The sequence below is a fragment of the Notothenia rossii genome (genome assembly GCF_949606895.1).
Source record: "Notothenia rossii genome assembly, chromosome: 8".
Classification (NCBI taxonomy): Eukaryota; Metazoa; Chordata; class Actinopteri; order Perciformes; family Nototheniidae; genus Notothenia; species Notothenia rossii.
Genome location: NC_136906.1, coordinates 11248064 through 11258774, shown reverse-complemented (window position 1 = coordinate 11258774; position 10711 = coordinate 11248064). Strand labels below are relative to the sequence as shown.

The 10711-nt window shown below is 40.9% G+C and overlaps 1 gene segment (V, D, J or C); it reads right to left on the bottom strand.

Moving 5' to 3' along the window:
* Positions 1-5796: 5796 nt before the first annotated feature.
* Positions 5797-6243, bottom strand: LOC307014372 (immunoglobulin heavy variable 3-53-like). The segment is given in 2 exons: positions 6201-6243; positions 5797-6104 (listed from the first exon to the last, which is right to left on the bottom strand).
* Positions 6244-10711: the final 4468 nt, after the last annotated feature.

The window sequence follows — 10711 nt, the reverse complement described above, 5'->3', positions numbered from 1 at the left end:
TTTTGTTGTGTTTTGGTCGTAGATGTACTGTTTAGTATTTGTTAATAAATAGTGTGAACAATATTCTTAGAGCTGATATTGGTTGTAAAGAAACTTAAATTTAGAGCAAAACATTCAATTACTGAAAAATGTATAATACTTGTTACTTGAAAAGGCTGATGTTTAACAATTTAAAGAAGAGTCATGCATTGTTTGTTCTGGGAATACATACAGTAATGTATCAGTGATTATAACCTCTAAATGTTTAAACTGATGATGTAACAGTGAGCTGGTGTTGAGATCATTTCTGGTCTGAGGGCTCCTCCTCTGGTGGCTTCATGTTACAAGTGTTCAGGCTCTGAGGGGTTTTTGTTCAGCTCTACTGATGGTGTGTGTCACAGTGTGTCTCTGGCACAGTAATACACAGCAGAGTCTCCAGGCTGCACGCTCTGTCCGTTCAGAGTCACTGTGTTGCTGGAACAGTCTACCTCAATACTGAACTTGCTCTTCAGTGAATCTTTGTAATTTGAGCCTCCAGTGTATTTCCATCCTATCCACTCCATTCCTTTCCCTGCAGGCTGTCTGATCCAGGCTGTGAAGTAGCTGCTAACAGAATAAGAGACCTGACAGGTGATGGTCAGACGTTGACCTGGCTGCACAGTCACAGAGGCTGGCTGTATCAACTGCTCACACTTCACACCTGTGGAGGGAAACATGTTGAATAGTGAGCGAGGTTAATAACAGAGAGCAGTCAGTGTGAGCGTTCTGTCAGTGTCTCTGCCTCAGTGAGACTCACAGGATCCAGCAGCCAGCAGCAGCAGCAGAGCTACAGAGAACATGGTTGGTGTTGAAGGTGACCTGATGGAGCTTCTCTTCTTCTGCTGCAGCTGACAGCATGATATCAAGTCTTTATAGCAGACTGTGAGGAAGTTCACTTTGCATAGAGAGGGACACTGACAGGCTATAAAAGAGGGACGGACTGACTGTTAAGAGTTGTCTTTTGGAATTGACTCCATACTCTGACCTGTACAACCTGATAAGAGAAAAGAAGAGAAAGAGAACCAAAGAAGATACTGAGATATTTTGAAAATGTTCTGGTATCACTGACTGACCATCAGTGAATGTTGTCTGATAAAAGATAAAACATCAAGAAGCAGGAGAGCTCACAGGGTAGAGAGAGAGCAACCAGCAGAAGAGAGAGAGTGTTGATCATCCTGAGACTGGAGATGTGACCTCTGATGCTCCACACAAAGTACAGAGCAGTCAGACAGAAGTACTCACTGGAGATTTGCATCAGGATAGCATGGGGAGGGAGGGGCTCATGCAGGGACTGATATAATTAATTCAAACCATTGAGTCGGGCTGGATCAGATCAATACTGTTCATACCTGTGGAAACACAAATCAACATAATCTCAATCATTAATCGGCCCACTCAGTGTTTCTGATGTGTTTATTAGTGAGATCTGAACCAGGCTGGTGACACCCATCTTAGATTATTCAAAGACTGAACCTACAGGGTAACTTTGAGAGGATGTGTGTCTGACCCTCCTCAATGAGGTCCCTCAGGGGTGCATCCCGGGTCCCCTCTTCTTCTCTCTATTCATCAATTCATTGGCTCTGTCATTTTATAAATATCTCAATATCTTGTTTTCAATATAATACATGCAGAGGCCAGTGAAAAAATATTTGGGGATATCTACGTCATGTTGATCACTCAAATGTTTAATAAGCCTAAGGAATTATACAAAATACCCCCTAGCTTAAAAGTCTCCACAAGAATATGATTTTGGTTAATATTTCAAATAAAGTCCTCATATTTATGTTGTATTCTTTAAAAGCCATATAACACAGAGGAAGACAAACACATTTGGACATTAACAGTCTGCAAGGTTTTTGCATAGCTTCACTGGGGACTTCCACCAGTGTTGCCTTTTTGGGGTAACCTTTGACACTGACTTTTTTTTTAAAACACGAAAGACGTCTTGTGACAAAAGCATTGTGTGGGGAAGTATTTACATCTTGTGTATACAAGATATCCTGATTTAAGGTGGAAAATGACTTGCACTCTCTATTGGTTCATGCCACTGTCAATGCAGAGGTTTTTGTACAGCTCTGTGGCTTCCTGTATCACTGTGTCTTTCGAGCACAATAATAAACAGCAGAGTCTTCAGACGTCAGGCTGTTCATCTGCAGATACACCTGGTCCACGTTGTTGTCTCGGGAAATGGTGAAGCGATTCTTGACTGGCGTAGAATAATATATCTTCGTTCCACTCGGAGCAGAAATGAAGGCAACCCACTCCAGTCCTTTTCCTTCAGCTTGTCTGATCCAGCTGATAGCAGCATCACTATCTGATATTCCTGCATATGTACAGGTCAGTTTGTGGGACTGTCCAGGGAGCTTTACCACTGCTTCAGACTCAGTCAGAGTCTGACTGCAAACACCTGGAGAGAAAAGCAGTTTGATCACAACAGAGCCAAACATAAAGCTAAGAAAAAGAAGAGTGCAGGAGTATGTGCTCACCAGAAATCCATGAAAGCATCAGAAACATTAAACATGTAGCTAAAGTCATAGTGGAAATGTGTTGTGTGTGCTGCAGTGGTTTGAGCTGAACTCTTCAGTTTGCAGTGAGATAAATAAAGATGGAAGAGATGAAGATTTGCATTGGCTCCTCCTCTCAGTGCTGAAAATTAAGAATATTTAAATTCATATTTATATTCTGATAAAATGAACAATCTGCCTAAACTGTTTAGCTGTTTTATATAGAAACCATTCATTATCAAACAAGACACACAGGAAGAAATGCCTGAGATACTGAAATCTGTTTGAGGGAGAACTAAATGAACTCATGAATCTGCAGTGACTGCTGATCCAGCTCTTAAAATATTTGGTGTGTGTTTTAATGAAGCAACCTCTCAAAGGGTGAGAGTATAAACCTGTAGTTCAGTCCAGGGTCTGAGTGTGAGTTAAGATCAGTGAGAGCAGCAGATCTGAGTCTTTCCTTTTACTGACAGAGGAGAGGGGAACTCTAGTACCGTTTATTAGAGCAACAGCTGCATGATTTGACTCACATATATATGCAATATGTGTCTGAAAGGTGTTCATGTATTGTTGATTTTATTCCTTTTCTGGACATTGATTTCAGGAGACTTTTTGTTTTTTTCTACTTGGCTATTTTGTGTTCCAGCGATCAACACATGGATAATATTGTTCCAACAATGTGTTAATTAAACATTGCTGGTAATTGATGATCTTTCTCAAGTCTGAATCTCCTACTTTTATTCAAAACAACAAAAGCAAAAGATAACTGAATAATATAACTGATTTTGAGGGTCTTTCCTGGTCTACGGATGGATACTGTAGGTTTTTGTACAGCTGCTCAACCAGCTTCAGTCACTGTGTGTCTCGAGCACAGTAATAAACAGCAGAGTCTACAGCCGTCAGACTGCTCATCTGCAGATACACCTGCTGTCTGTTGTTCTCTCTGGAGATGGTGAACCGGCCTTTCACTGACTCAGAGTAGAACTGTTTGCTACCATCATAGTAGATTAAAGCGATCCACTCCAGTCCTTTTCCAGGAGCCTGTCTGACCCAATGCATACCGTAGTCACTGAATGTGAATCCAGAGGCTGTACAGGTCAATCTGTGAGATTCTCCAGGCCTTTTAGTCACTGAATCAGATTCTGTCAGAGTCTGACCATCAACACATGTAAAGAGGATAAAAACACATCTAGTGAAATAAACTGTTGACACAATTAGAAGCTGTGTTAGATACAGATCAGTAAAGATGTTGACCTGCCCAGCAGACAGTGAGCAGCAGCAGTCCTGTCCTATAGTCCATCATGCTAAACTGTGTGTCCTCTGTCCTCTGTCCTCTGTCCTCCTCTCTGCAGTCACATAAGTAGAGGGGGAGATGTCTGAGTTTTGCATTGACTCCTCCTTTCAGGGTTTGTAAAAAATATCAACTCTCCATCTCAGCTGACTTTTCTCTTAACTAGTTTTAAGTTGTGTAGAATAATTGTATTGCAGTTACATAATCACATTTATCGAAACAAATTATATATATATTACATAATTAATGTTGGTATCAATGCTCTGTTTCGCATATATCAGTTTGAGCATAATGGAAGCAGATGTACTATAATATAAATAATCTGCAGTTTAGTTCTGATAGTAAATGGTAACTGTACTTATATAGCGCTTTATCCAGTCTTTACAACCCCTCAAAGCACTTTACATACTACATGTTATTCACCCATTCACACAGAGCAGTGTACCTTACTCTAGGAACTAACATTCATACACACTCACACACCGTTGGCCATGCCATCGGAAGTAACTCAGGGTTAAGTACCTTGCCCAAGGACACATCGACATGTTGACTGGGATCGAACCCACAACCTTCTGATTGAAAGACGAGAGCCCAATATAAAGTAGTGTTTAGGAAATGTGCTTTATTCTCCTCTCACATTTCACCTTTCTAATAATCTAGTCACCCAGCCAAGCTCTGTGTCTGATCAAATATTGTTGTTCAGCTTGTTTCTCTTTTCATATTTAATGTAATTTGGGGCTTGTATTTATAAATATGACATATGTTATTTCAAATAAAATAATAAGAAATAATGAGGGACTATCTGGTGATTAATGGGAAACACATAGAAATCTGATGTGGATACATCCAAGTGCTTTTTTAATTTGTGAGAAAACCCAGAAGTGTATAGGATCGCATTGCTTTGTGGCACAAACACACACACACACACACACACACACACACACACACACACACACACACACACACACACACACACACACACACACACACACACATACACACACACACACAGAAACACAGAAACACAGACACACACACACACACACACACACACACACACACACATACACACACACACACACACACACACACACACACACACACACACACACACACACACACACACACACACACACACACACACATACACACACACACACAGAAACACAGAAACACAGACACACACACACACACACACACACACACACACACACACACATACACACACACACACACACACACACACACACACACACACACACACACACACACACACACACACACACACACACACACACACACACACACACACCACACACACACACACACACACACCCACACACACACACACTTTTCTGGTTTATGAAGCAACACACACAGATCATTTACATACTGATGATTGGAAATCAGCTGACTAAAGTTCATGTAAATTATCCAAAAGATGAGGAAATGTTCAGGTGTGGTTTTAATAACATCGAAAAGGTTGAGCAACACAATTTAGATTCTAAAAACAAACTTTTCTATAGTTTTATCAAAATAACATCACCATGAAGTCTGACTAAAATATTAATTATTCTCCTAATCCAGTTATGACACTGATAAAGTTGTCTTTTATGTTATTGAATAATTATTTAATATGAACTGTCTTTTAGAGGATCCCATTCTGCTATAGAAAGGAATCTACTATATTATCAGACACTTTAAAAACGAACTTATGGTCTTACTATCCCTTTTAGATGTTATACCTACAATGATATACAGTATCAGTGATTGTAATGTCAGATTGTTTAAATTGGTGAAAACCCTTTCTGTTGAATTAACTTAAGAATATTTATATGACATCTTAGTACTCTTTCCCTCTTGACTGTAACAGTGAGCTGGTGTTGAGATCATTTCTGGTCTGAGGGCTCCTCCTCTGGTGGCTTCATGTTACAAGTGTTCAGGCTCTGAGGGGTTTTTGTACAGCTCTACTGATGGTGTGTGTCACAGTGTGTATCTGGCACAGTAATACACAGCAGAGTCTCCAGGCTGCATGCTCTGTCCGTTCAGAGTCACTGTGTTGCTGGAAGAGTCTAAGTCGATACTGAACTTGCTCTTCAGTGAATCTTTATAGTATTTGGTGGATCCAGCAGCTGCCATTCCTATCCACTCCAGTCCTTTCCCTGCAGGCTGTCTGATCCAGGCTGTGTAGTAGCTGCTAACAGAATAAGAGACCTGACAGGTGATGGTCAGACGTTGACCTGGCTGCACAGTCACAGAGGCTGGCTGTATCAACTGCTCACACTCCACACCTGTGGAGGGAAACATGTTGAATAGTGAGCGAGGTTAATAACAGTGAGCAGTCAGTTTGAGCGTTCTGTCAGTGTCTCTGCCTCAATGAGACTCACAGGATCCAGCAGCCAGCAGCAGCAGCAGAGCTACAGAGAACATGGTTGGTGTTGAAGGTGACCTGATGGAGCTTCTCTTCTTCTGCTGCAGCTGACAGCATGATATCAAGTCTTTATAGCAGACTGTGAGGAAGTTCACTTTGCATAGAGAGGGACACTGACAGGCTATAAAAGAGGGACGGACTGTCCTGTCTCGAGCTGTGTTTTGGACTTGTACTTGGACAACTATAAGGATAATAAGCGACTTATCACTAACTTTTATTTAAACTTAAATAAGATGTAATCATTTATTCTGTTCAGCAAAACCCTAACCCACATACTGGATACATCATGCAGAAATCCACTCTCGATACTTTCTGTCAAAATAAAAATAATGGTACAATATTGTTGTAAGAATGCCTGAAGTAAAATGTATATCTAAAAAAGGGGAAGTGAAATTCCACATCAGCTGTTGCTTTCAGTGTGTTTAGAAAAGCTGTATTTTTCTCCTTACTGTCATCTGACTTTTTATCATTTAGTGCCACCTGTTGGTACTAGTGATAATAAATAGTAAGAGGTTTTTGTAAAGCCTCTGTGCTTCCTTTAACCAGTGTGTGTGTTTGGTGCAGTAATACACAGCAGAGTCCTCTGGCTTTAAGTTGGACAGCCTCAGATGCACCATGCTGTTGGTATTATCTCTGGTGACTTCTATCCGTTCTTGTAATCTACTGGCATATTCTGTTCCACTTGCATCGCTGTAAACACGACCCATCCATTCCAGTGCTTTTCCAGCAGGTTGTCTGACCCAGTGCATGCTGCAGCAGCTACATGTGAAGCCAGATCCCCTGCAGGAGAGACTGAGAGTCTCCCCAGGCCTCTTCACTACTGAAGAGGAAGGAACAGACTCCATACTCTGACCTGTACAACCTGATAAGAGAAAAGAAGAGAAAGAGAACCAAAGAAGATAGTGAGATGCGTCTTGGATCCCCTCTTCTTCTCTCTGTTCACCAATTCATTGGCTCTGTCATTCTATAAATATCTCAATATCTTGTTTTCAATTTAATACATGCAGAGGCCAGTGAAAAAATATTTGGGGATCCCTACGTCATGTTGGTCACTCAAATGTTTAATAAGCGTAAGGAATTTTACAAAATACCCCCTAGCTTAACAGTCTCCAAAAGAATATGATTTTGATAAATATTTCAAACAAAGTCCTCATATTTATGTTGTATTCTTTAAAAGCCATATAACACAGAGGAAGACAAACACATTTGGACATTAACAGTCTGCAAGTTTTTGCGTAGCTTCACTGGGGACTTCCACCAGTGTCGCCCTTTTGGGGTAACCTTTGTCTCTGACTTTATTTTAAAACACTAAAGACTTCTTGTGACAGAAGCATTGCATGGGGAAGTATTTACATCTTCTATATAAGATATCCTGATTTAAGGTGGAAAATGACTTGCACTCTCTATTGGTTAATGCCACTGACAATGCAGAGGTTTTTGTACAGCTCTGTGGCTTCCTGTATCACTGTGTCTGTCGAGCACAATAATAAACAGCAGAGTCTTCAGACGTCAGGCTGTTCATCTGCAGATACACCTGGTCCACGTTGTTGTCTCTGGAAATGGTGAAGCGATTCTGGACTGACGTTGAATAATATTTACCGCTTCCACTTGGAGCAGAGATACGAGCAACCCACTCCAGTCCTTTTCCTTCAGCTTGTCTGATCCAGCTGATAAGAGCATCACTATCTGATATTCCTGCATATGTACAGGCAGTGGTCAAGTTGTAAAAAAAAGCCAGGGGGGATGGTGGATCTGCATGCCCCCCCCCCCGGAGATTAAAAACAAAAACTAACCTGCAATTCAGGGTAGTTGAGTAGACTGGATATATGTTTGGTGCTGACTTCCTTAAGGGCCCTTAATTTGATCTGATGACAGCGCATTTGGTGGGAGACCAACGTTGTACCCTTTTACCCTTTTGATTAGTGTTTAAGCACAAAGATAATTATTATATTCTATTACTGTAAAACTACTTGCATGCTATGGATATATTACGTGTCAGATACTCCTGTCATTGATCTTGACCAAGGCACCTCAGAATTAGAGTTGGTCCCATGGCTACCACTGCTCCTACATAGTTAGGGTAAATGCAGAGGACACATTTTCCCACTGGGTGCAAGTGCAACTTCAACTTCAACTTCACACTCACAATACCTATAAATCTACTGGGAATCCATCCATTAAATGTTGAAACAAAACCTCACAAAACATTGAACATGAATCCTCTCTAGTCAAGTCCATTTTAATTCAAGTGCAAGAACATGGATTAAACAAATATACTATTTACAAAATCTGAAAATAATACATATAATATGATATACAAATACAAATAAACAGTTTTATTCAATGGCTACCAACCCAATTCTCCCCTATACTGTAGTATCTCATAGGATCTTCCAAAGAGTTTCATAATCATGTTTTTTAATGACAACTTTCCGGGCTCTTGCTCTCAGATCATTAGCCAAGCTACGACTTTGAAGCCAAGACTTGACATAAACTTCTGGTTTGAACATTTGTAGTGGAGGGCCAACACACTTGATGAAAAGCAAGGCTGACATACTTTTTACCTCTAGCGTGCTTCTAGTTGTGGTTAAAATGTTCATCTGACTGAACCCACGCTCAAACTCAGCTGTGGAGATGACCAGTGTGTTCACTGCTTGAAGGAGGGGCTTTAGCTCTTCTGGTGCTTGTGGTGTCATTTCATCAACAGTTTTGAGTTTCACCATATCAACATATTCCCTCATTCCTCTCTGAATTTGTCTGCCATCATCAAGCTTGAAAAAGTAGCAGAGTTCCTGTATTTCCTTTTCGGCATAACGAACACCACACACATCTGGCCAGTTTGATGGCTGCAGCACTTTGACATTGTCAAGAAAGCTCTGGTACTCTTCTTTGCTTCTCTGTTTTCCAGGCAGTGATCCCATTCTTGTCTCAATTTTAGCAGCCAAAGCATGAAAACAATTTTGGTGGTTTATTTCTCTGCTGTGTCTTAAATTATTTGTTAGTGGCACCCCTTTGAATAGCTTCAAACCGATTGCAGTCTGAGCCACTTCTGCCGCTGGTCCAGGCTGCTCTGCCATGGACTTCAACACACGGACCTGCCGACTGAGTATTGCTACAGCCTTGGGGAGCGTCATGTTTCTGTCTTGAAGAGAGAGAGAGAATTCAGACAACTCTTCTAAAGCATCATACATGATTCCAAGATTGTGCACAAAGGTGACATTAGAAAGGCGATCTATTAAACCACTGAACATGCATTTCTCTGTTGAACTTCTTTTAGGATCAACTGAGGCATTGGAAAAGTGCTTGTGGATTGCAGGGTACTGCTGCCATACAGCTTTAATGGTCCTGTAACTGGATGCCACCCATCTAGTGCTGAGAATTCTCCCTATGTTCAGACACTGTAAAGCAAGTTCCTCACAACATTCAGTGAGCTCACGGCGGTTTTTGGCCGATGCATGATAGAGACTGTACACTTTGTCAAAGAAAAACTGGAAGTCATTCATCCCTACAGTTTCTTCAACAGCATCTCCAACACTCAGCTCAAGACGGTGGTTCATGCAGTGCCACACCATTACGTTTGGAAACTTTTCTACGATTTTGGTTGCAACACCTGCTTTACTTCCAAGCATTACAGAAGCTCCATCTGATGCAAAGCAAACAAAGCGTTCACTCAGAATAGCTTCAGAGAAGCCATGATGTGACAGATTTTTCATTAGAGCTTGATAGATTTCACCTGCATTGGTAGCAGAAAGCTCAACTAGATCCAAGAAGAATGTTAGGGGCTCTTCACTCATCCCTAAGCTCGCTCTAATATAAATGATCAATACTGATTTTTTACTGTCAGTTGTAGCTTCATCTATCATAACAGAAAGTTTTGTTCCACTTTGAAGGACCTTTCCAACTACTCTCTTTCGCATTTCATTTGCTATGTGTTGGCTGATTGTTGCACAGGAATAGTCTGAATGTAAAGTTCTTCCCATGTCTAGTCCATTCAAGACTTGCAGATCAATATCGGACGGTAGATCTGTGAAAGGCCTTCCAGATTTCACAATCTTGTAAACTGTACGAAATACCCTATCAGTAGTTAAGAAGTGATCCCTTTGCATTTCAGAAGTCAATGTTTCCAATGTCTTTTCTTTTGCTTTTTCCATGGTTTTCTCAGCTGCTTGGTGATAGTCTGACATTTTATGCTTGTGTATTTTCTTACGAAGAGACTGCAGCTGTGCTGCTCGGTTTGTACCATAGGCTGTAACCTTAACGTTGGACCACTCCTCAGCAATATGCAACTGGCTGCTCCCACCTGTATTTGGCCCAACCACTTTCATTTTCTGGCAGGTTAGGCAGCCAAGTTTTTTGCTTTGACATATTAGCCATGGATAATACTTTTTTTTCTCCCTGAACTTGGTAGATGTCCAGCATTCAGGGATATCTTGCTCATTATCTCCCTGGTTATTTTGGTCAGAATCA